The 26,553-nt window shown below is 39.4% G+C and overlaps 1 protein-coding gene across 1 annotated transcript in view; it reads left to right on the top strand.

Moving 5' to 3' along the window:
* BBS4 (Bardet-Biedl syndrome 4) overlaps nt 1-26,553 on the top strand; it is a 426,848-nt gene that overhangs the window by 202,005 nt on the left and 198,290 nt on the right. The window lies entirely within an intron of this gene.

Raw genomic sequence — 26,553 nt, forward strand, 5'->3', positions numbered from 1 at the left:
AGTAGCTGCCACTACTCTTTTGTTTGTTGAGGTCCATTCTACTTCTTCTCAAGCCTGGCAATGGAATGGACTATAGTGTCCAGTTTCACCCCTTGCTGCTCTTAAAGATAAGCCCAGGACTTCCCTGGTGACACAGTGGTTAAGAATCCACCTGCCAATGCAGGGGACATGGGTTCGATCCCTGGCCTGGGAAGATCCCACATGCCACGGAGCAACAAAGCCCATGCGCCACAACTACTGAGCCTGCACTCTAGAGCCCGCGAGCCACAACTACTGAAGCCCGCATGCCTAGAGCCCGTGCTCTGCAACAAGAGAAGCCACTGCAATGAGAAGCCCGTACACTGTAATGAACAGTAGCCCCCACTCACCATAACTAAAGTCCGCATGCAGCAACGAAGATCCAACACAGCCAAAAATTTTAAAAATAAATAAATTAATTAAAAAAAGATAAGCCCTGGGATCCTTTTGTTTTAATTTAGAGAGTCACTGGTAACCTTTGTAGAAAACAAACTTAACAGTTCTTATAATCCTGGTCCCTGGTCAGTCATTCCCAAACATTTCCAGATGATGACCAGAAGACAGGTTAATACTTCTGCTTTTATTCCTAAAGGTAGGAGTTTAGCAGCACATGCATGTGTGCACCCACCCATAGAGACACACACAAATGCACATATATACACACACCCCATTTTGACACTGCCTTAGAAAACCCTTTTCTCCATGTTGGCTCCTTTTCTCCATGCTGGTGATCTTAGTTATTGCAGAGTGACTGGTGTCTCCTTACTTCAAGGGGCCTCATTTCAGAGGCTCTTCAGGCTGTTCCTGGGCCTTTGTTTGGTTGTAAGAATAGACATATAGTCAAGTCCAACTCCCCCTCCTCCCATCACCACTCACCTGCTAAGTATACCCCACATATTGACTAATTAAGAACTTACTGAGTTCACAAGCACTATTTATAATTCAGTTTGAATACTATAATTATATGACTAAATTGACAGGGAGCTGAGTACTGATGACTCTTCAGGGAATGGAAGTTTTAAGTGGGGTGAGAAGAAGGAAGCAGGTGTGAATGAGAAAGGAGGATGCTAGGTATTCAGAGAGTAACAATCAAGACCCTGGCTATTACAGGAGAATAGGCAATAATTATAACTAAGTTTCTACTTTACTATCAGAGAATGATCTTTAAGCATAGAGAGTCTTTTGCTGCTTCTTTAGAAACTGAATGCTCTATTTTCTTCTCTCTTTCTTTGCTTGTAGAGAATTCCTTAAAAAAACTTAAGTAGACTTCCAATAAGATAGCTCATTAAATGACCCTTTGATACATCCCTTCTGCTCCAGATACATTACATAATAGATGAAGTGGAGAGAGATACGGAGGTGAGGGGGTATATATATGTATAGCCAGGTCAAAACAAGACAAGCGTTTTCACAGACTGGAAAAATAACAAAACCCACAAAGCTATGATTGAGTTAAACCATAGACTTAATGGTCTCTAAGTCCAAAAGTAAGCAGAGGTGAACAGGAAGACAGGAAGACAGGTCCTGTGGAGTGAAAAGGACCAGAAGTGCTTCTCAAGATATGGACTAGAGCCAGATTCACAGCTCTAGCTCAAACTAGGGACTTAAGAAAAGAAGCTGAGGGCTTCCCTGGTGGTGCAGTGGTTAAGAATCTGCCTGCCAATGCAGGGGACGTGGTTTTGAGCCCTGGTCCAGGAAGATCCCACATACCGTGGAGCAACCAAGCCCGTGTGCCACAACTACTGAGCCTGCGCTCTAGAGCTCACGAGCCACAACTACTGAGCCCACGTGCCACAACTACTGAAGTCCATCTGCCTAGAGCCTGTGCTCCACAACAAGAGAAGCCACTGCAATGAGAAGACCGTGCACTGCAACGAAGAGTAGCCCCCACTCGCTGCAACTAGAGAAAGCCCGCGTGCAGCAACGAAGACCCATCACAGCCAAAAAATAAATAAAATTTTTAAAAAAAAGAAAAGAAAAGAAACCAAACAAAAGCTACTGCCAAGCACTGACTGGGGCTGTAGCTTATTTGGAACCACAGACTGAGAGAGGTAAAAGGACACAAGTACAACCTTGCTCAACCAAGCAGTGCATTGGTTCATTAACTGGGTCAGAACAGAACAGGAAATCTGAAATACCATCTTATGAGACCTGACTCTGGAGTGGGTCCTTTGGCCAAAGTAAGGAAACCCCAAAACTACCAGATGGAATGAGCATAGAAGGAGCGAAAGAAACAAAAAAGCCAGCAAAATTATTTTGGTACCTGCGAATAGGAATTCCAAACATGCAAAGAAACGTTCATTTCATTTCACTGATTATCTGCTCTAATTTTTATAAATTTTTTTCATTTATATCTACTCTAATTTTTAATTAATTTTTTTTTTTTTTTTTTTCGGTATGCGGGCCTCTCACTGCTGCGGCCTCTCCAGTTGCGGAGCACAGGCCCCGGACGCGCAGGCTCAGCGGCCATGGCTCACGGGCCCAGCCGCTCCGCGGCATGTGGGATCTTCCCGGACCGGGGCATGAACCCGCGTCGCCTGCATCGGCAGGCGGACTCTCAACCACTGCGCCACCAGGGAAGCCCTACTCTAATTTTTATTATTTTTTTCCTTCGGCTTCCTTTGCATTTAATTTGCCCTTCTTTTTCTAGTTTCCTAAGGTGGAAGCATAGGTTATTGATTTTAGATCTTTTTTCTTTACTAATCGATGCATTCAGTACTATAAATTTCCCTCTGAGCACTGCTTTCACTGCACCCCACAAATTTTGGCCAGTTGTATCTTCAGTTAGTTCAAACTATTCTAAAATTTCTCTTAAAAAAATTTCTCTTGAAGTTCCTTCTTTGATCCATGTGTTATTTAGAAGTGTGTTATTTAATCTCCAAGTGTTTGGGGATTTTCCAGCTATCTTTCTAATGTTGAATTTTAGCATACATAGTATAATTTTAATATTAAAAAATTTTTAAGGTGGGTTTTATGGCCCAGAGTGTAGTCCATCTTGGTGAATGTTCCACATGAGCTTAAGAAAAATTCTCCTGCTGCTGGATGAAGTAGTCTAGAGTTGGCAGTTATATCCAGTTGATTGATGGTGCCCTCACTCATGTTCTACCTGCTAGATCTGTCCATTTCTGAAGAGTGTTGTAGTCTCCAACTGTGATAATGGATTAATCTATTTCTTCTTGCAGTTTTATCAGTATCTGCCTTATGTTCTTTTGTTAGGCGCATACACATTAAGATAGCTGTGTCTTAAAATACTGACCCTTTTATCATTATGTAACACCCTTCTTTATCCCTTATAACTTTACTTTCTCTAAAGCCTGCTCTTTCTGAACTTAATAAAACTACTCCTGCTTTCATTTGATTAGTGTTAGCATGGTATATTTCTTCATCCCTTTACCTTTTATCCATGTGTGTCTTTTTATTTAAAGTGGGCTTCTTTTAGATAACATAGAGTTGGGTGCTGCTTTTTATTCACTCTGAAAACCTCTGTTTTCTAATTGGTATATTTAGACCATTGATGTTTAAATTAATTTTTGATATTATTGGATTAATATCTACAATGTTTGTTACTATTTTCTATTTGTCACCCTTATTTATTGTTCCTATCTTTGCCTTCCACTCTATTTTTGTCTTTTTTGGTTCTAATTGAGCATATTATATGATTCCATTTTTGTCTTTTCATAGCAAATTAGTTATACTTCTTGTTTTTATTACTTTTTTTAGTGGCTATCCTTTTTTTTTTTTTTTTTTTTTTTTTTGCGGTATGTGGGCCTCTCACTGCTGTGGCCTCTCCCGTTGCAGAACACAGGCTCCGGACACGCAGGCTTAGCGGCCATGGCTCACGGGCCCAGCCGCTCCGCGGCATGTGGGATGTTCCCGGACCGGGTCACGAACCCGCGTCCCCTGCACCGGCAGGCGGACTCTCAACCACTGCACCACCAGGGAAGCACCCCCTTTTTTTTTTTTTTTTTGCGGTACGCGGGCCTCTCACTGTTGTGGCCTCTCCTGCCGCAGAGCACAGGCTCCGGATGCGCAGGCTCAGCGGCCATGGCTCATGGCCTAGCCGCTCCGCAGCGTAAACCTGTGTCCCCTGCATCAGCAGGCGGACTCTCAACCACTGCGCCACCAGGGAAGCCCCTAGTGGCTATCCTTGAGTTTGCAAAATCCATTTACAACTAATCCAACTTCCACTTTCAAATAACACTCTATTGCTCACAGGTAGTGCAGGTACCTAATAATAACAAAATAATCCTAACTCCTCTCTACTGTTACTTATATCATTGCTGTCATTAATTTCACTCAAACATAAGCATATGTGTGTATATACACATAAGCATATATAAGTTATACATTGTTGATGTTATTTTGAACAAACTGTTACCTGCTAGATCAATTAAGAATAAGAAAAATGAAAGTGTTTATCTTACCTTCACTTATTCCTTTTCTTATGCTCTTCCTTTCTTTATATAGATTAAAGTTTCTGACCTGTATTATTTTCCTTCTCTCTGAAGAACTTCGTTTAAAATTTCTTGCAAGGCAGGTTTATTGGCAACAAATTCTGTCAATTTTAGTTTGGGAAAGCCCTTATTTCTCCTTCACTTTTTTTTTTAAATTTATTTTTGGCTGCGTTGGGTCTTCGTTGCTGTGCGAGGGCTTCCTCTAGTTGTGACGAGCGGGGGATCTTCTTTGTTGAGGTGCGTGGGCTTCTCATTGCAGTGGCTTGTCTTTGTTGTGGAGCACGGGCTCTAGGCACATGGGCTTCAGTAGTTGCGGCACTCAGGCTCAGTAGTTTTGGCTTGTGGGCTCTAGAGCACAGGCTCAGTAGTTGTGGCGCATGGACTTATTTGCTCCATGGCATGTGGGATCTTCCCGGACCAGGGCTTGAACCAGTGTCCCCTGCATTGGCAGGCAGATTCTTAACCACTGCACCACCAGGGAAGTCCCTCTCCTTCACTTTTGAAGGTAATTTCATAGGCTACAGAGTTCTAGGTTAGGGTCTTTTCTCTCTCAACACTTTAAATATTTCACTCCCCTCTCTTCTTGCTTGTATGGTTTCTGAGGAGAAGTCAGATGTAATTCTTTTCTTTGCTCCTTTATTGGTAAGGTGTCCCCCCATCCCAGCTTCTTTCAGGATTCTTTATCTTTTAAAAAAAATATTTAATTTAATTTATTTTATTTTTTGGCCATGCTGCGCCACATGTGGGATCTTAGTTCCCCGACCAGGGATCAAACATTTGCCCCTTGCATTGGAAGCGTGGAGTCTTAACCACTTGACCAGCAGGGAAGTCCAAGATTCTTTATCTTTGATTTTTTTCAGTTTAAATATCATATGCCTGTAGAGATGTGGATGGACCTAGAGTCTGTCATACAGAGTGAAGTAAGCCAGAAAGAGAAAAACAAATATCGTATATTAACGCATATATGTGGAATCTAGAAAAATGGTACAGATGAACCTATTTCCTGGGCAGGAATAGAGAAGTAGACATAGAGAACAGACATGTGGATGGAGGGCGGGGAGGGGAGAGTGGGACAAATTGGGAGATTAGGATTGATATATATACACTACCATGCATAAAATAGATAGCTATCAGGAACATGCTGTAAAGCACAGGAAGCTCAGCTCGGTGCTCTGTGACAACCTAGATGGGTGTGATGGGGGTGGGGGGAGGTGGGAGGGAGGTCCAAGAGGGAGGGGATATAGGTATACATATAGCTGATTCACTTCATTGTACAAAGAAACTAACACAACATTGTAAAGAAATTTTACTCCAATAAAAATAAATTAAAAAAAGAAAGACAAAACCCCCCAAAATATTATATGCCCAGGGACTTCCCTGGTGGTCCAGTGGTTAATAATCTGCCTTCCAATGCAGGGAATGCAGGTTCGATCCCTGGTCGGGGAACTAAAATCCCACATGCTGCAGGGCAAATAAGCTCACGTGCCACAAGGAAAAGATCCCAAACGCTGCAATTAAGACCCGACGAAGCCAAAAATAAATAAATAAATAAACAAATATGATATGCCTAGGTGTAGTATTTTTTGTTTGTTTTTTGCTTGTTTGTTTTGTTTTTTGGCATTTATCCTGCTTTTGATATTCTCTGAGATTCCTGGATCTGTGGTTTGGTGTCTGACATCAATTTGGGGGAAATCCTCAGTCTTATTACTTCAAATATTTCTTCTGTTTCTTTCTCGTTCTTCTCCTTCTGGCATCCTGACTTCATGTATGGTACAGCTTTGTAGGTGTCCCATAGTTATTGGATATTCTGTTCCACATTTTCAGTCTTTTTTCTCTTTGCATTTCTTTTTCGAGATGTCTATTGATCTATTCTCATGTTCAGAGATTATTTCCTCAGCCATATCCTGTCTACCAATAAGCGCATCAAAGACATTCTCTATTTCTATTACTGTATTTTTTAATCTCTAGCATTTGTTTTTAAATTTTTTCTTAGAATTTCCATCTCCCTGCTCATATTACCCAGCTATTCTTGCATGCTGTCTACTTTACTCATTGGAGCCCTTAGCATATTAATCATCATGGGTAGTAATTGCTTTCTTTCATTCTGATCCCAGGCACCTGCCTATGCTTATGCCTCATCTTATTCCTGATGCAAGTGAAACTGTATAGTAGGAAAGTCTCAGAGCCCCATTTCCTACTAGTCTACCGCATCAATTGCTGGGGCAGTATCTTCTACATGATAGTTGGTGAGTTAAAGCTCCTGTTAGGTAGTGAAGGCACAGACAAAGCAATTCTAGATGATTGGCCCTTCTCTCTATCTCTTTTTCCCTTTCTTTTGGTTGTTTGTTTAGTATATTAGAATCTCATAATTTGGAAGTGTCCTGCAAGTGTCATTGTCATGTCAGTGAGCATTCTAAAGCAAGTGCTTCCAATTTATCTAAAACATTTTTTCTATAATGATACCTGACCCTGAACAAACGGGAGAAAGATTCAGGAAATAGAAGAAGAAGGCAAAGGTATAACTGAGCTATTCATTGTTCTTCTGTTCTTCCAGAAGACAGTTCCTTAATTCTCCTCCCCTTTTATCACATCAAATAAGCTTTCCATCTTTATGGATCTCCAGAATAAAGCAATAACATTGGAGTTTTGCCTGTGTAACACTTCTCCGATAATCTTTCTAAACCACATACTTATTTTTATTAACTACAACAGTGGTCTCTAAACCATTGCATCACACACTCTATTAGTAAGACACTTTATAAAATTTATTTATAAAATATGTACATGTATTACATTACTATTATAGTCATTACATTGTAAAATATACTCAAAAATAGAATTTAAAACATTATTTGCTAAAACTACAGAAAGAAATTATTATTTTCTTCCTGTGCCTCAATAAATTGGCTTGCATACCCCCAGAAGACACTGTACTACAGAAAAGCTGGGACCAGTGTTTTGAATTCCAAGCTCCTAAAGATAATGAACAGGATATTCAGAAATGTATTATTAATCAAATTACATTATAATTAAGCCAGTGTTACTCTTCAGGGGTGTTTGATGACTTAAGATTTTATCTATTACTCATCCACAGTGCTGACCCTGACTTTTTCTTTTTCTCTAGGGTTCCTCTCTGGACTCAGTCACTTAAGTTCTCAGGTTTCTCTTCCAGATCAAAATCTCCTTGTGATCCCTATAACAAGGACAAGGATAGGAAATATAGCCACAGTAGAATTGAGTCTATCTGAGGCAAATGTAGGTGTTTCTCCATGGGTGAGAAACACGTAACAGAAAAACATTTAAGTTCAGTGGCACAATCAAGGACCCAGACAGAGGCAGGGACTGAGACAGGGCCAGAGATAGGAAGTGAGTCAGTAATATGGGATGAGTTAAGAACTCAGGCAAGGTCAGCTACTGAGGTAGAACCAGTAGACACAGCAGAGCCAAGGCCTGAAGCAGAGAAAACAGTAGGTATTGTGAATATGTCAAGCAATAGACCTGACGTTAATGAAAGGAAAATGACTGAAGACAGGGGTGATGAAGACAGATTCAGCTGAAATAAATGATGATAACAAGACAAAAAGATTAGTCTTAGATACAAGGTAGTAGAGGGCAGGGGAAAAAAAAAAGCCTATGAGAGAGATTTCCCTTCAGGGCTGAAGACATTTGTTGAGTCTGTATGAAGAGGAGTAGGAGTATCAGAGGTAATTCTGAGATGACAGTATAGTGACTGTTGAACCCTCCCCTAAACTATGCCTCATTCGCTGAATAGGTTGATATTACAGACGAAAGAGAGTCATTTGTATGGTTTAGGTCAAAGACACCAATAACCTACGAATCACAAATAAAGTGATGAAAAGCTAATTAAAAGAAGTTTCCATGTAGTGTTGTGTGCTGTGACTGGGAAAGGCTGCAAAATGTGGGGTGCCCAATCCACTAAGCCTTTCCAGATTCCCATGACCACACAATGGAACATTTCAGCAGAATGGAAAGAGCACTGGGTTTGGAAATTCAGACTCTCATTTTGGGGCCTTACTCCTCTAATGAGCTAGACTGACTTTTGGCAAACATTTAACTTTCTTGGGCCTAAGCTCCTTCATTGACCAGCAAGGCTCTGAACTTTCTAGTGCTGACTGTTTTGGCCCTATATAGTGAAAAATAGAGAAATTATTCCTGTTGGCCCATACAACCCCAGGTTATCTTAGTAGGTAACTTAGTCTAGTCAGAGTAATTAAATTCAGTTCTCTACCTCCAAGGCTAGTTTTGGCAAGTCACTTCTTATTTTTTATTCAGAGAGCTCGTTTAAAACATGTAGGTGATTCCCATGGTTTTCGACTATTTGCAGGAACTAGAAAGGAAGGAAAAAGGTAAAGGCAAAAGGAACAGACTCTCTGAAAGAGTATACCATCTAGACTCAGGGAATTTCAGTGAGGGTTTAAACGGTTTTGCACAAGGGGTTGTGGCCTTTAAAACCGGAAGCTAGTTTTTTGGTTGGCAATATTGGTAGTTCACCATGAAAACCCACTCTTAACTCCTTAAACGGTCGATATTTTACTATTTCTGCCTGCCTGTACCTCTTACTAGCTAAATTCTATGGCCCTTAATTTTATCATCTTTAAAAGAGGCCTCAACAAATAATATCATCCCCATTCCACATATTTTACTTTCTGGAACATTAGATAAGGCACCAGGATTGGGAATAAAGGATAGACAATGCAGGGCACATTAAAATATATTCCTCCCAGTAAATATGAATTAACAGATGTCCGTATTAAAGTACAGATTCTGTATGGGAATAGTTAATAGTTTAGTCGTACCTTAATTTAGGTTACCTAAATTGATTAGATAATTACATAGCCAAATACTACTAAGCAGATGATTTGATAGTTGAGGGACAAAGGAAGAAAAAGGAAACTTGCCAAGGGAAGGTCTAGATGAGAGGGAGAATTTTGAGAGCTTCCAGGCAAGATGAAATCTGTAACCTCCATTTTCTCCTGGAGAGCAGGGACACTGGAATAGTAGAAACAAATGTGGGGGACTTCCCTAGTGGTCCAGTGGTTAAGAATCCACCTTCCAATGCAGGGGATGCAGGTTCGATTCCTGGTTGGGGAACTGAGAGCCCACATGCCACAGGGCAACTAAGCCCGCGTGCCACAACTACTGAGCCCGCGCGCTCTGGAATCCACGAACCACACTAGAGAGAAGCCCACATGCTACAGTGAAGATCCTGTGTGCCACAACTAAGACCTGACTCAGCCAAATAAGTAAATAAATAAATAAATAAATATTTTTTTAAAAGGAAACAAATGTGGGAGATTGATAAACACAAACTTTATCTCCTTTATAATTTTGCTTAAAATCATGGCAGCATTAGATATTTGGCTGGTTTGGAAACCTGTAACCTCCATTTTGTCTTATTCATAACCATCTTCCCATGCATCATCCAACCAGCAAAAATTTAACAAAGATTTATTAAACATTAACAGGTAGTTCACTGTGCAGTGGGGGGAAAAGGCAATAAGAATAAAGGGTAAAATACAAGTTTCTGGAGCTCTAATAGTGCACAAGAGGCACTGCACACCCAGTTCATTCCAGGGGCTTAAAGGAAAGGTGCTCAGGGTCGCTAAAACATGAATGAGCTCATTCCTGAAAAAGACAAAAATGATGACATAGACTTCATCTGGGAGAAAAAAAAATCACTCAACAAGTCATTTGTGTGAACCTGACTGTTCTAAAGGTTTTGGGAAATAGAATAATAATTTAGCAACACAACAGCTTTAAATTTTATTTAAATAAACTTGTTCTTAAAAAGTAAAAAGCAAAATAAAAACAAAACTCCCTTAGCCAGTTTTCTCCTTGGACTCTAGCTTCTTGTCATAAATGGATATTGCTCCAAAAAAGAATGTCTTTCCATTTGTTTTATAGTTTTCATTCATCGGTGTCTTAGAGATTTCCAAGTACAGGTCTTTTACTTCCTTGGTTAGATTTACTCCTAGGAATTTTATTCTTTTTGATGCAATTGTAAATGGGATTGTTTTCTTAATTTCTCTTTCTGATAGTTTGTTGTTGGTGTTTAGAAACTCAACAAAATTTCCATATATTAGTTTTGTATCCTGAAACTTTACTGAATTCATTTATGAGTTCTAATAGTTTTTTGGTAGTTTCATGTCATCTGCAAATAATGACAGTTTTACTTCTTCCTTTCCAATTTGGATTCCTTTTATTTCTTTTTCTTATCTTATTGCTAGGACTAGGACTTCCTATGTTGAATAAAAGTGGTGAGAATGGGCATCCTTGCCTTGTTCCTGATCTTAGAGGAAATGCTTTCAGCTTTTGACCATTGAGTATGATGTTAGCAGCTTTATTCATAATAACCCCAACCTGGAAACAATCTAAATGTCTTTCAGTGGGTGTATGGTTAAGCTGTGCTATATAAATACCATGGAATATTACTCAGCAATAAAAAGGAACAAACTATTGATACACACAACAATTTGGATGGGTCTCAAGGGAAGTATGAAAAAAAAACCCAAAGAAAATTTACTCAGTGATTCCGTTTATATAACATCCTTAAAGTGCCAAATTTTAAAGATGGAGGAAAAATGAATGGTTGCCAAGGATTAGGGATGGAGGAAGGGAGCAAGATGAAATGGGATTGTGGTTATTAAGTGACAACAAAAGGGATCCTTGTGTGGATTAAACTGTTCTGTATATTGACTGTGGTAGAGGATACATGAACCTAACTAAACATGTGGTAAAACTGAATAGAAGTAAATGCAATAAAGCTTCTAGAAGAAATTATAAGAGAATAACTCCATGAGATCAGGATAAGCAAAGATTTCTTAAACAGAACACACATGTACATAAAAATAACACTAATCACAAAAGAAAAATTTATACATTGTATTTCATTAAAATTAAGAACGGGGCTTCCCTGGTGGTGCAGTGATTAAGAATCTGCCTGTCAATGCAGGGGACATGGGTTCAAGCCCTCGTCCAGGAAGATCCCACATGCCGTGGAGCAACTAAGCCCGTGCGCTGCAACTACTGAGCCTGCGCTCTAGAACCTGCGAGCCACAACTACTGAGCCCACGTGTCACAACTACTGAAGCCTGTGTGCCTAGAGCCCATGCACTGCAACAAGAGAAGCCGCAATGAGAAGCATGTGCACCGCAATGAAGAGTAGCCCCTGCTCATCACAACTAGAGAAAGCCCATGCACAGCAACGAAGACCCAACGCAGCCAAAAATAAAATAAATTTATTTAAAAAATAAAATAAAATTAAGAATGTCTGTTCATCAAAAGATACCATTAGGAAGGTGAAAAGCCAAGTCATGACTAGAAGAAGATACCTGAGAAAGAACTTGAACTATAATGAAGGAGATTGGTTTGTAATTTTTTCTGTATGTGCTGTCATCTGACTGAGTAATCCTATTCCTAGGATTTATTCTCAACAGAAATGCCTGTGTCTGTTCACTAAAATTCATGTACAAGAATGTTTATAGCAGTTCTGCTCATAATAGCCAAAAACCAGACACAACCCAAGTGTCCAACAAGAGAAGAGTGGATAAATATACTGTAGTATATTCATACAGATGGAACATTATAAAACTATTAAAAAGTAAGAACCACTGATACATGCAACAAAATGGATAAATCTCACAGACACTATGTTGAGCAATAGAAGACAGACACAAAAGATTACTTAGGTATGATTACATTATATGAAGTTGAAAAACGATCAAATGAGTCAGTGGTGATAGAAGTAAGATGGCTGGTTACTTCTGCAAAGGTACAGTAATAATGGGGCTACTGGAAATGTACTATATTGTTATCTTGCTGGTGATTATAAGTATGCATTCATATGTATAATTCATCAGACTAATAAGTGAGTTCATCAAGGTTACAGAATGTAAGATCAATATACAAAAATCAAGTGTATTTCTATACACTAGCAATGAACATTATGAAAATGAAATTTTTAAAAATTTCCATTTACAATAGCATCAAAAAGAAAATAAGGGGCTTCCCTGGTGGCGCAGTGGTTGAGAGTCCGCCTGCCGATGCAGGGGACACGGGTTCGTGCCCCAGTCTGGGAGGAGCCCACATGCCGCGGAGCGGCTGGGCCCGTGAGCCATGGCCGCTGAGCCTGCGCGTCCGGAGCCTGTGCTCCGCAACAGGAGAGGCCACAACAGTGGGAGGCCCGCGTACCGCCAAAAAAAAAAAAAAAAAAAAAAAAAAAAAAGAAAATAAGTATTTAGATATAAATTTAACAAAAGAAGTGCAATACTTGTATGCTGAAAACTACAAAACATCATTAAAGAAATTAAAGAACATGTAAATAAATGCAAGGACCTCCCATGTTTGTGGATCGAAAGACTTAATATTGTTTAGATGGCAATCTTTGCCAAATTGATTTACAGATTTGTAATCCCTATCAAAAGACTGGCTTGCTTTTTCTGCAGAAATGTAAAGTTGATTCTAAAATTCATATGGAAATATAAGGTACCTAGAACAGCCAAAATCAACTTGAAAAAGACGAGTAAGATTGGAGGACTTACTGTTTCTAATTTCAAATCTTGCTAAAAAGTTACAGTAATCGAGATGGTACTGGCAGAAGAAAAGACATATAGATCAACAGAATAGGACCCAGAGTCCAGAAATAAACCCATATATATTATATCAGGAAAAAAAAACCCTCAAAGTGTATCATAGCCCTAAATATAAGATGTAAAACTGTAAAACTCTCAGAACACATAAGAATAAATCTTAGTGACCTTGACTTAGACAATGGTTTCTTAGATATGACACCAAAAGCTCAGTGACATAAGAAAAAATAAATTGGACTACATCTAAATTAACAACTTTTATGTTGCAAACAGTACCATCAAGAAAGTAAAAAGAGGGACTTCCCTGGTGGTCCAGTGGGTAAGACTCTGTGCTCCCACTGCAGGGGGCCTGGGTTTGATCCCTGTTCGGGGAACAAGATCCCACATGCATGCCACAACTAAGAAGTCCACATGCTGCCACTAAAGATCCTGCATGCCACAACTAAGACCCAGCGCAGCCTAAATAAATAAATAAATAAATATTTTAAAAAATTATTTGAAGAAAAGAAAAAGACAAGCAATCCACATAATTACAAATGGGTCACTGAAAATGAAACCCAAATAGCTCCTGAACATATTAAAAGATGTTCAACCTCATTAACAATGCACTACCATTTTTCATCTGCCAGGCAAATGCTAAAAATTTTGATAGCACGTGTAAACTGGTACTGCCTCTGTGGAGGGCAATTTTGCAGTAAGAATCAAAATGTTTAAAATATACTTCTTTTTTTTTTTTTGACCCAGGAATTCAATTTCTAGGAATTTAATTCTGCAGATACACTCACACATAAGGAAAGTGGTTTCATATGCAGTCAGTCATTCACTATATTTTTACTGGTGAAAATAAGTCAGTAAACAAATACCTATCAGAGAGACTGAATAAATAACTTTATTCAGTCAGTGGAATACCATTGAGCTGTTAAAGAGAATGAGGAAGCTGTTTATGAATTAAGAGGGAATATTGTCCAGAATAAAAAATTTTTTAAGGTGGAGAAAAATTGTATGGTAAATTATCATATATGTAGAATTATATGTGTATATATTTAACATTTATATACACACATCTATAAAGCAATTAGATATAAATATATAAATGAGTTTTTAAGGTAAAAAAGAATTATACATATATAATAAATTATATATATACATTTTTAAAGATGAAGAATAAATTGTATATATAAAACAAATTATATATACAGTAAAATCTTCAGTTGAAAAATAGAAGTGGTAAAACAAATCAAGCCTATTCCCTTATCTCACTCTGTTCTCTCCAATTCATACTGCATACCACTAGGTTAAATTCCTAAAATTCCAGGCTTCATCAGTTTATTAAAATATAAAACTCTGATTCAGTAGATTCTGGGTGATCTGAGGTTCTGCAATTCTAACAGCTGCTAGGTGATGCTTTTGTTACTGGTTCATGGACCACCATTTGAGAAGCAAGGCGCTAGGACCCACAGACTTCGACTTCACACGACATTTGCCATTTGAAACTTTGTTTTATAGTGTGTGAATATCTTGCCTACTCAAATGCATTTTACATTCCAAGAGAGCTTTCAGCAACACTTGCAAGGCTGATTATTTTTTCCTTCTCAAAACATTTTTCCCTCCTGCTTGTTTTCATTACAGTTCTCAAGTTTCGCTTGTATCTCAATGGCCTCACCTTTCAGTCTTTGCATGGTATGTGCTTAATAAATAAATAAATCTTCTATGCAGATCCATTACCTACTCTTGAGTATTAATGTAAACACCATGCCCTAGCTCCTGAATGGGGTTAGAGAGCCTTTCTCAGACTTGCCCACCCGCACAACAAGAGCTTACAGATTGTGTAGTTAGGACAACAGCCATGCGAGTGAAGGCTTGGTGATAAAGCCAGGGACCCAGGGACTCCACATCATATACTAATTGATTAGATTATCAAATATAATTTTGCTTTAGTTTGAGGGTTTAGAGCTGGTTACATTTTATTTTTAAAAAATTTTTTTAATTATTTATTTTTTGAATTTTTGAATTTTATTTATTTTTTTATACAGCAGGTTCTTATTAGTTATCCATTGTATACATATTAGTGTATATATGTCCATCCCAATTCATCACACCACCCCCACCCCCCACCTCATCACTTTTCCCCCTTGGGACCTGGTCACATTTTAAAACAAAGTATTTGTTGGGCGGAACCTCACAACGTTTTTTATGCATGGATAGTTAGGGTATTTTCAGCCGCATGTAGTAAGGCCTAACTCACTCAGGCTCAAACAATATGGAATTTTATGATCTCACAAAACAGAAAATCCACTGGTTAGAATGTCTCCAGGTAGGGTGCAACCACCTGCTGGCCCGATGTCTATGCTACCCTTTCAGCTCTGCCCTCCTCGGTCTGTTGGGTGGCTCAAATCGCTTCCCTCCAGTGGCTTCCCTCTTGGTCACATGATGGCTGCCAGCAGCGGTAGTGGTGATACGAATCCTTACTCACACGTGGAGAGAGAAAGGACCTACTCACTTACTATGGAACCTAAGTCTTTCCCTTCAGTTTGTGGGGATCAGTTTTGGTTCACCCCCAGACCAATAAGAGTCACCATGAGAATACTGTGTGCTCACTGCCTTAAGCCTGGCTCTGGAGCAAATAGCTAACACAGACGTGGGGGTGGGATTACTAAATTTGCCCTAGTCAAAATAAAGCTCCTAAGACTAGGGATTAGGTCAGCTCCAAAGATACATATAGAATTCATGGGAGAGAAGGGGATAGTTGAATAAAAATCAAGGTTACTTAGGAAGGAGAAGGGGGGAATTCTGAAATTATAAATTATGTTTATATAATATAATTATATTTTTATATTAATTGTAATAGTATAATAGCTTTTATAATAAAGTTTTTACTTACTCTTTATACAGCTAGCCTCAGAATAATGTATACACTAATTTATTTGATAGTAAAACCTTAATTATAAGTGTCAAGAGGTAAGAGCTCAACTGATTCTGGACACGGAGTTAATTTAGGGAAAAGTATCATTAAGCCCAGGATCCTGGGTTCTACTGTTGAGTCAGCAGATCTTCTGCCTCTTTCCCTATTTCTATTAATATAGCCCCAAATTATGTGAACTGATATCTATGCCCAACTGATTGTTCATATATGGAGAATTCCTGTTTCTCTGCATAAACCTGAGTTGAGTTTTCTGAAGTTTAAAACAGAAGTTAAAACCCACCTTCATTCTCCTCTGCTTAGGTATCATGCTATCAAGGACTTGTTTATACAATAGACTTTATACTGGAGGTATTCAAGCAGAAGCTGTATGAATGTTATTGATGGGATTGGTGCATCTGATCAAAGGCTGGACCAGATAGTACTTGTTAGGCATGGATGATCAAGAGAATTAAATGGGTAGTTTTTAACCAATACAAATTCCATAACCTGACCATACTGAATCAGAATCTCTGGAAATGGAGCCCAAGATAAGCATCTCTAAGAAGCACTACTTATAATTTTTTTTTTTTTTGCGGTACGCGGGCCTTTCACTGCTGTGGCCCCTCCCGCCGCGGAGCACAGGCTCCGGACGTGCAGGCTCAGCGGCCATGGTTCACGGGCCCAGCTGCTCCGCGGCATGTGGGATCCTCCCGGACTGGGGCACGAACCCGCGTCCCCCGCATCAGCAGGCGGACTCCCAACCACTGCAGCCCTACTTATAATTTTTTATTGCCAATCTATCACGAGTTCCCGGGCAAGTATTTAGGAACCCCTGGGTCAAAATTTTTTTTTAAAGACTGGCTTAAATTTACAAGTTAATAATCTATCACAGCGGAAAGGCCATTGCACTAGAAATTAGGCAATTGCAGTTCTAGTGCCAGCTCTGCTATTGGTCGTTTTGGTAATGGGCAAGTCAGTTTACTCTGTTGAACCTCTGTTTCTCTTTCTGAAGAATGAGGGACTTCTAAAGTCCCTATCAGCTCAACACCCAGTCAATGCTACTTGTCTGGACATTCTGAGGAACCAAGAGCATATTGTAAATACTCTAATTCCCAATACTCTCTGCTGTTTAAGAGAAATTATGCATATGAAGATTATGCATAACCCCATCGTAGAAGAAATGTTCTATCTAGATGAGGTACATAGAACTCTTAGGAGTGCTATTATTGTTATGGTAACGTTGAACAAATCTCTCTGGAGAAGTGGTGACAAAATGCCATAAATACTTGGAGAAAAGCCTCTTTGTTTACCAATGGTAAACAAGGATGCCTGTAACTACCACCTGAAATTGTTTTGGCTCTGACTCCAGGACCAAACCTTCTGGCCTTTAACTGTTTGGTAGGATGTTACAGATCACACCATACTTAGGCCAGCTTTTTTTTTTTTTTTTTTTTGCGGTACGCGGGCCTCTCACTGTTGGCCTCTCCCATTGTGGAGCACAGGCTCCGGACGCGCAGGCTCAGCGGCCATGGCTCACGGGCCCAGCCACTCCGCGGCATGTGGGATCTTCCCGGACCGGGGCACGAACCCGTGTCCCCTGCACTGGCAAGAGGACTCTCAACCACTGCTAGGCCAGCTTTTTAAGAGTATAAAATTAGGTTTTAAAAATAACTAATTGTTATAAGAAGATTTGTCTTAGAGTGTTTCGCAGTTCCATACACTTACTGCCCGATGTCCTGGCTCCATTCCTTCCCAGCACCTGTCAGTCTCTCTTTTGCCTAGTTTTCCCCAAAGAAGCCTGATACATCTTCTTAATCCCTTGCTATTTCTATGCACACTTCTGATTTCAGCTCTTTTCCTCAGTTGCCCTGGGCAGGTAAGTATGTAAAGGTGGCTCTCTTGCCTTGGCTCAGGGAACATGGTCTTTGAAGCCTATTCCTCCTAGACTGTAAGGCTCACAGTTCCACCGTAGCCCAGATCTCTACAGAGATTTGGGTCCATCATTTATTTAAAATTCTCCTATGATCCCATTTCCTTCTGGTTATCTTGCTCTAACTCACTCATACCTAGTTTGTTTCCCTCTCCAGCCCATGCCCTCTTCTCTCTTTCCAGCCTCTACAAATAAATTCAACTTCTTTGACCCCTCCTTCTACAATTCTTCAGTCACACTCCTGACTAGCATGTTTTCATTTTAAAACCCTATTTACACTGAATAATAAATAGCTAATGTTTATTAAGTACTTACTATGTGTCAGGCAATGTAATAAGCAGTTTACATGTAATATCTCAATCTTTCCACACTTCAAGAAGTAAATTCTACCAGTGCCTCCATTTTACAGACAAGACCCAGAAAGATTGATTGACTTAAGTAAAATCACATAGCTATGGGACTTCCCCGGTGGTCCAGTAGGTAAGACTCCGTGCTCCCAATGCAGGGGGCCTGGGATTGATCCCTGGTCGGGGAGCTAGATCTCGCACGCATACCTCAGCAAAGAAGCCCCCATGCTGCAACTAGAGATCCCACCTGCCGCAACTAAGACCCGGTGCAGCTTAAATAAATAAATAAATAAATATTTTTAAAAAAAAGTGGAGCTATTTAGGCGGCAACCCAGAATTTGAAACAAACACTTTGACTCTAGAGCTTCTACTATATTGCCTCCCATAAGAGCAAAGATTAAAGGTAAAAAGCAGTAGATTAAGAAGAAAGAGGTGAGAGTTTTAAGTTTTTCTTTTTTTTGTCACTAACTAGTTAGTAGTATCACCATGGGCAAATCACAATCTTTCTAATTTTCTTATTCATAAAGTAAATAGATTGAAGTAGAGATAACTAGTATCTCATTTCATAATATTCTGTGGTCCTATGGTGTGAAAAACGTATTTTAAGATTCTTTTCTGACATGATGGGCTTTGGAATTTCACCCTCCTCTCCCATATTTTCATATTTATTCCAGCACTGGCTTACATAATAACAGTGAAATACAGGTATATGTTCTATTTCTGTAAAGCAAAATGAATAAAACTTTAGAAAATTTCACATCTCATCCCTATTTATCTGGCATTTTTAGATCTGATTTCTCAGTGATGGCATAAGATATTTAAACACGGAAAATGATTGCAGTTTTGCCCAGGAAATCAGTGTTTACTTGGTATATACCATATAGCTTCCACAGCTGTAACAATTATTTATTACATGGTGATCTCTGAAAGAGCAATCTATTCCATTATCATTTTTTTCTGATTCCGTGTTCCTATTTATTTCTTGAATTAGTTTTTCCTTATATTTATCACCCTAATTCCATTTACTTTTAAGAATTCAGGTTGAATTAGGAATTTTAACGACTCCAAAACTAAAACTTCTTATTCCTTTAAGCTGAAATATGTTAAGAGGATCACCAAGGTCGGGGGCGGGGCGGGGCGGGGTGGTGGGGAGAGAGAGAGAGAGAGCAGGCAGGGATAAAAGAGTAAAGCCCTTTTGCAAATAGGCATACTTACACATACTGAGAGCAGGTCCTTCAATCTCTGTGAGTCTTCAATCCTATAAGAATTAAAGTGTATTTGCTTGCTACTTTTTTCGTTCTTTGGAAAACCTTTTAACTACCATTATAGTTATTTTGGCATTTTGCATCTTCTTTTTTCGGAGAAGTCAGTAGTAAAGGGGAAATTAAATTTAAAAAATTACCAGTTAAGCATACCTATTGTAGAAGTGTAAGAAAACACAGGTAAATAAAAGAAAAATCTCTTTAACTGAAATGAGATGGTTGCACAACTCTGTAAATGTATTTAAAATCCTTTGATTGTACATTTAAAATGGGTGAATCTGGGCTTCCCTGGTGGCGCAGTGGTTGAGAGTCCGCCTGCGGATGCAGGGGATGTGGGTTCGTGCCCCGGTCCGGGAGGATCCCACATACCACGGAGCGGCTGGGTCCGTGGGCCATGGCCGCTGAGCCTGCGCGTCTGGAGCCTGTGCTCTGCAACAGGAGAGGCCACAACAGTGAGAGGCCCGCGTACTGCAAGGAAAAAAAAAAAAAAGGGTGGATCTTATGATTAATAAATGAAAACTTAATAAAGTTTTAGAAATTCCCTTAACTCGCTCATACAAATGCACATACACAGCCTAGGACCATCCTTTAACACTGCTTTGCAGCTGCCTTTTCTTCCCTGTTTAACCGCACAGTATGACTATCTTTCCAGGTCAATTCATAGTTTTCTATCATATAGTTCTTTTTGTTTTGTTTTGTTTTTTTTAAAAATAAATTTATTTATTTATTTGCTGTGTTGGGTCTTCGTTGCTGCGCGCGGGCTTTTCTCTAGTTGCAGCGAGTGTCGTTTTGGTGCACGGGCTTAGTTGTGGTAGCTTCTCTTGTGGAGCGTGGGTTGTAGGCACGTGGGCTTCAGTAGTTGTGGCTCGTGGGCTCTAGAGGGCAGGCTCAGTAGTTGTGACGCATGGGCTTAGTTGCTCCCCGGCATGTGGGATCTTCCCGGACCAGGGCTCAAACCCGTGTCCCCTGCATTGGCAGGCGGATTCTTAACCACTGTGCCACCAGGGAATCCCTATCATATAGTTTTAAATGGTAGCATAGTTTTCAATTTTTCAATTTTTGTATTATATTATAATTTGTTTAACCAATCACTCCTTGAACATTTTGCAGCCAGATTCGTATACAAATTTCCTTAGGTTAAGTTGCTAGAAGAATTATATGCTCATTTAAAGATTTTTCATACTTATAAATTGCCCTCTAGAAAAGCTGTACTCCTACAAAGTGTCATTCTATCCCTGTTTCTCTCCCATCAAATCAGCATTAGCATTTTATAAAATCTCTACCATTTTAACAGGTGAAAATGAAATATTGGTATTAATTTCCATATCAATTACTAATAAAGTTAACCTTTGGGGGTCATTTATTGGACATTTGTATTTCAGCTTATGTCTTAGTCCATCCCTCAAACACACTAGTATGTGTATATATGAATGTTTCTTATTAATTCATGTGAGATTTGTATACATTAAAGATGAGTAACGCTGGGACTTCCCTGGTGGTACAGTGCAGGGGTCCCCAACCCCCAGGCCATGGACCTACCGGTCCGTGGCCTGTTGGGAACCAGGCTGCACAGCAGGAGGTGAGCAGCGGGAGAGTGAGCAAAGCTTCATCTGCTGCTCCCCATCACTCCCCATAGCTTGCATTACCACCTGAACCATCCCCGCCCCCATTCGTGGAAAAATTGTCTTCCACAAAACCAGTCCCTGGTGCCAAAATGGTTGTGGACCTCTGGTCCAGTGGGTAAGACTCCATGTTCCCAGTTCAGGGGGCCTGGATTCAATCCCTGGTTGGGAAACTAGATCCCGCATGCATGCTGCAAGTAAGAGTCCACATGCCGCAACTAAAGATCCCGCATGCCACAACTAAGACCCAGTGCAGCCTAAAAAATAATAATAAATAAATAAATTTTTAAAAAGATAAATAACTCTCTGTCATGTATGTCAAATATTTTTCCCAGTTTGTCTTTGTTTTTTATTTATGATGTTGCTTTTACAGAAGGAAGCTTCAAATTATGTAGTCAAAACTATTAATCTTTTGCTTTATAGATATTGTTGTTGGTACTACCCTTGTAAGGCTTTTCTCACTCTCAGATGATTAAATATTCACCAATATTTCTTCTACTAATAATGTTTTCTTTCCTTATACTTAAATATTTATCTGGATTTTATTTTGATATATGACATAGGGTAAAGATCTAATTTGAAAGATTAGAAAGAATGAATGAGGAAACAAGTTAGATCTTTATTTGTTGTATGACTTCTAAGTATTGAAAACTTTGTTATATATGTAGTTTATAGTAATAAACATGACAAGAATAGTCTCTGACCAACTATGTAATTTACAAACTCAGAGAGAAGCAAGATATTATACAAGTTTGATGAATGTTATGAAAAAGTGCTAAGTTCTAAGGTAGTGTATAGTAGGTAGGCTAACCAATTATTCTGGCACCTACTGAACAGCTGATCATGGAAAAGCAGATATTTTCGTTGGAATGAAGGAAAGTTCAATTTAAAACAACAACAGGGCTTCCCTGGTGGCGCAGTGGTTGAGAGTCTGCCTGCTAATGCAGGGGACACAGGTTCGAGCCGTGGTCTGGGAGGATCCCGCATGCCTTGGAGCGGCTGGGCCCGTGAGCCACAACTACTGAGCTCGCGCGTCTCGAGCCTGTGCTCCGCAACGGGAGAGACCGCGACAGTAAGAGGCCAGCGCACCGCGATGAAGAGTGGCCCCCGCTTGCCACAACTAGAGAAAGCCCTCGCACAGAAACGAAGACCCAACACAGCAAAATAAATAAATTAATTAATAAACTCCTACACTCAACATCTTCTTTAAAAAACAACAACAACAACAACAAACATTTATTATCTCAGAGTATCCATGGGTCAAAATCTGGGTGTGGCTTAGCTGGGTCCTTGGTCTTAGGATCTCCTACAAGGATTAAACAAGGTGTTGGCCTTGAAACAGGGCTGCAATTTCACCTGAATGCTTCACTGCAGAAAGATTCACTTCCAAGCTTCGCTCAGGTGATTGTTGGCAGGATTTAACTCCTCCTCAGCTTTTGAACTAAAGCTTTCAGTTCTTAATTAAGCATTCAATTCCCTACAGGCTGTGGGTTGGAGACTTCCCTCAGTTCGTTGACATATAGGCCAGGAGAATTCAGTCTTACCCTGGAATGGGTACTTTAGCTTTGATGCACTGATTTGTAAAGAATGTCTATATGAAGTAAAAATTAGCATAGCATTCGTGTTCTTAGTTCTAGATTGAGGACTAAAATGAATGTGTATACACTATGAATTTTCTGGTTGGTATACATTTCTGGCCTGTATATAAATTAATATGAGTGATTTAAACATTCTCAGAGAATTAATTACATTTTTCAGATAACAAACTTAATTATGTACAGGATAGGAATGTCAGGAAACATTGACGATGATTAGAGTGGGCTGAAGTTGAAATAATTTATAAACTTGAGTTTCTCTTTCAACCACATCGTGGTTATAGTTTCAAGTTGCTTTACATGTTCTCCTTCCTTTCCCATCACACAGACTATATTGTGAATACACTCCCCTGGAGTTACATAATGTGGCAGCCCTGAGCTGAGCCACACAAGTACACACACAAGAATATACACAATTATTTTATTTTTTAATCTAATTCTGTGGGTTTTATTTTTAACTCAGGAAATTTAATTTTTATATTATATTTATTCTTTGGTAGATATTTATCAAAATTCTGAATCTGGAATTTGACTGTCAATCTTAGACTTTGAAAGCAATAGCCTTAGCTAAGTGCATATGTTCTCAACATGGGCAATATTGCCTCCAAGGGGGAAAAACTGGTTCTTGGGGGTGTGTGTGTGAAAAGAAAAAAGTACTCTTTATGGGACTTCCCTGGTGGCACGGTGGTTAAGAATCTGCCTTCCAATGCAGGGGACACGGGTTCAATCCCTGGTCCAGGAAGATCCCACTGCCGTGGAGCAACTAAGCCTGTGTGCCACAACTACTGAGCCTGTACTCTAGAGCCCGTGAGCCACAACTACTGAGCCTGTGTGCCACAACTACTGAACCCATGTGCCTAGAGCCTATGCTCCACAGCAAGAGAAGCCACTGCAATGAGAAGCCTGTGCACCACAACAAAGAGTAGCCTCCGCTCACCACAACTAGAGAAAGCCTGTGGGCAGCAACGAAGACCCAACGCAGCCAAAAATAAATAAAATTTTTTTAAAAATTAAAAAAAATACAAGCATATAAGAAGAGCACAGCAACATTTTTCAACAATTTGATAAATGAATAATGGTCTGTACTCTTCAAAGGGCAACTGCTTTAAAATTGACTGAGTAATTATCTGTGTGTATTCTCAGGTCTAAAAAAAACATTGTACATATCCTGTGTCCAATAATGTTAATGTAATGAGTCCGTTCCATTAAGTCAGGTAATCATTACAATCCACTGAGGAAAATCCTATTTTTCTTCTTCTTTTTTTTTTTTTAAGATGGGAAGACAGACTCTGAAGAGGTTAAGTAACTTGCCTAAGGTCATGTACTTAATTAGTGGGGCTTCTAGCTCTGGAACCTATGGGGCTGACTGCCACACAATAGGGCCTCTCACAGTTAGCTGAGTAATATTCACTTTTTCAAAACATCCCTCTGTTTGACCCTCTCTACCTGCAACCTCCCACATCCGATCACCTAGAAGAAAAAAAAGACTCATAGCTCATATATGCAGTTTGTTATCATTCACAGAAAATGTGTGTGCATATATCTTGCTTTGCTTTATGTAAAAATATACTAATCAATAACTTATAACTATACCATTTTAATAACATTTAGAGACAATGTAATGATTATAGTTATTTTTATTGACCTTTCAAACTCTTTAAAATGGGAGCTCTGTTCAGTGCTTTGGAATTTGAGTATGTCAAAACATGCATCCAACAGGCTAAATTATCTTTTCATGAAAGCAAAATGTGAAGCAGCTTATAAAAAATTCTGGACTGTACAAGAAGTCATATATCACAAACCCTCCATTATTACCATTACATTATTACTTCTAACTATGAGGGTATAGTTAGAAGACAGAATTGAAAAACCGGTTCTTGCCACATTACAAAATAACTATAAAGAGTGGCATCTGGTTCCTGGAACTGGAAGAGGTGACTATGCTTATTAAATCGTGGTATTGTCTCAAACAAAACAAATGAAAAAAAAAAAAAGAGACAAACGAAAAAGAAGACAAAGAAAAAAGAAAAACGTTTTCATTTCTGAATGTTTTGGAGCTAGATGGACCTGTCAGATGCTGCTGTTTCTGTGTTCCCTTGGTTACTGCAATCTTCAGGCCCTTAAGGCTTTTCCATTTGGTTCCTTGCTACAGTCTTTCACTAATTCATAAACAGGCTGCATTGTATCAGTTGTGTCCAATGTGTTGAATTCCAACATCAATCCTCTCTTGCCATGAACTATTCAAAGCTGGGGGACCACTGAGGATGTGAGACGTGAGCTGGGCATTTGCCCTAGAGAAACCCTAGATAAGGGTTTCATGTCCCCTCCTCCTCTTCCACACAACCTTCAAGTTTTCATGGTGACCTAGAAGAATTAACAGGTAAGAACACTAATGTTGATAAAATGTCAGCAAGATTCAATCAACACACTGAGGTAAGAAGACAATGTCTGTTGGTTTATAGCTTTAGGTTTATATTAATTCATTCCAACATTATCAAAAGCTTGGAAGTGTGTTGACAATGGGAGATACATAGACAACTCATGTTCTAGGCATCAAGTGATGAGTGTGGAATGGCTTAGAAAACAGTAGTCTTGAAGTGTATGTATTAACTGGGCGTAAAGAATGATTGGGAAGGATGTCAGGCAGAGGGAATAGCAGATGCAAAAGCACGGAGGTATGAGAAAGTCCAGCATATAATGCTTTCTTAGAACATCTCAGTTTAGTGACTTGTGTCTCTTGTAAACTCCTTAGCATGTACCATCTGTGCCATTCTTCTTGGTTTGTCACAGTTACCATTTTTATAACTAACCTTTCCTTTAAATTTAAATCTCTTTCCCTTAAATAATGATTTCTTAGATGGCAGGGTTCTTCTTATTTAAATCTCTCCAGAATGTGTAGAAAGGTGTTTTGCACTGGGTAGTCACTAATAAGTAACTATTCATGGATTGACAAAAAAAAAATTGTGACATGTATTTTAAGTTTTCATTAAAAGCAATAAGGTTGTATCTGCAAGATTAAAGCAGGACTACTTGGACTGAAGATAACACAATTGTTTATTCACTATTCTATTTTTATTACCTGTTTCTAGGAGGAACAAACATTGCATACAGTCAATGTTTATGCTGACAATCTGGACAACAGTAGGCTTGATAGCAATTATTCCATTATAACAAATACAAAAACACATTCTAGAAAAGGGATAAGCTCTTATTACTATTACTGAGAATTGTATGGAAAAAACAGTGGGCTTGGACTCTGAAAACTTGGACTTGAATCAAAGCTCTGTCACCTGTGGTGAATTTTGGCAAATTACTTTTCGTCTTTTTCCTCACCCATAAAATTAAGCATCCCAACTTCTAAACAAGGGGCACTGCAGAAATACAAAGCATCATAAGAGACTACTACAAGCAACTCTATGCCAATAAAATGGACAACCTGGAAGAAACAGACAAATTCTTAGAAAGGTATAACCTTCCAAGACCGAACCAGGAAGAAATAGAAAATATGAACAGACCAATCACAAGTAATGAAATTGAAACTGTGATTTAAAATCTTCCAACAGGGCTTCCCTGGTGGCGCAGTGGTTGAGAGTCCGCCTGCCGATGCGGGGGACACGGGTTCGTGCCCCAGTCCCGGAGGATCCCACATGCTGCAGAGCGGCTGGGCCTGTGAGCCGTGGCTGCTGGGCCTGCGCGTCCGGAGCCTGTGCTCCGCAACGGGAGAGGCCACAGCAGTGAGAGGCCCTCGTACCGCAAAAAAAAAAAAAAAAAAAAAAATCTTCCAACAAAAGTCCAGGGCCAGATGGCCTCACAG

This window comes from Mesoplodon bidens (assembly GCF_964165515.1).
Source record: "Mesoplodon bidens genome assembly, chromosome: 3".
Classification (NCBI taxonomy): Eukaryota; Metazoa; Chordata; class Mammalia; order Artiodactyla; family Ziphiidae; genus Mesoplodon; species Mesoplodon bidens.